Genomic DNA, 1445 nt, shown 5'->3' on the forward strand with positions numbered 1-1445 from the left:
TATATATATATATATATATAACCGTAAATAATAAACAACCTTCTTTATCTAAATACATCAGCTCTTTTCTCTCATTATATAACAACTGTGTGGACTCAACATCATAATAACTACATCATCAAACCAAAATTCATGAAACTAAAGTAACAAGAGGACTTTTTTCCTCGAATTATATCAACTTTTATAAGAATATTAGAAATATTTTGCCTTTCTAGAAATATATTTCTTAAAACATGGCAAATACAATACAAACATCTGTTTTGCCAAAGCATAAGAAACATACCTATGAACAAGGAGTAAATAATCTGAAATAATTATTTTTAGAAATACATATTTTTTTAATATATATTTCTTTTAGAAATATATATTTTTTTTTTTAAATACATAGACATTTCTTTTAGAAATATATATTTTTTTAGAAATACACCAACTTTTTTGAAAGATATCAAGTTTTTTTAGAAATATATCAAGTTTTTTTTAGAAATATATCAAGTTTTTTTGAAAATATATCAAGTTTTTTTATATATATATATATCAAGTTTTTTTAAATATATTTAAACGTTTTTAAGAAATATATCAAGTTTTTTTTAGAAATATCTCAAGTTTTTTTTTAGAAATATATCAAGTTTTTTTGAAAATAAATATTGTTTTTGAAATATATCAACTTTTTTTGAAGTTTTAAAACTTTTTTTAGAAATATATTTAAAAGTTTTTTTTAGAAATATATCAACTTTTTTTTTGAAATATATCAACTTTTTTTTAATATAAACTTTTTTTCGACATTTGTAAACTTTTTTTTGAAATTGGTAAAAAAAAAAATGAAATTTGTAATTTTTAAATATATCAAGTTTTTTTGGAAATATATCTCTTTTTTTTATATACTACCAACTTTTTTTGGGAAATTTGTAAACTTTTTTTAGAAATATATTTAAACGTTTTTTAGAAATATATAAACTTTTTTTTTTTAAATATATCAAGTTTTTTTTAATATATCAAATTTTTTGGGAAATTTGTAAACTACACAAGACAGACACCCATTAAATAAGACCGGTCTACCAGTAGTCCCATAAGGGGGACTGGTATCACAGCCCTCCAGGATGTCCCGCCTTCTTTTGAGATTGGTGCGGCCCAAAATGACAGATGTTGGGGGAGCTTTTGTGAAAAATTGCGCTTTTTGTATGATTGTTGCGATGAAGTTGCGGGGGACGGAGAAAGAGACGGGGGTGTAAATATTGATGAGAAAGGACGAGAATGAGAATTGATGCGTAGTTACAGCTGTTGCATGTTATTACTGGACTAGGGGGTTAAAAGAAGGACATATTCATGATATGGACACTTTGAAAAGAGGTCAAATCTGACCCGGGGATAACACAAGACTTAACAACTACACACGTTACACACTGGGGCTTTAAGCCTTACAGTGGGGGGTGGGTGTGTGTGTGTGT

The sequence above is a fragment of the Etheostoma cragini genome, chromosome 12 (assembly GCF_013103735.1).
Source record: "Etheostoma cragini isolate CJK2018 chromosome 12, CSU_Ecrag_1.0, whole genome shotgun sequence".
Classification (NCBI taxonomy): domain Eukaryota; kingdom Metazoa; phylum Chordata; class Actinopteri; order Perciformes; family Percidae; genus Etheostoma; species Etheostoma cragini.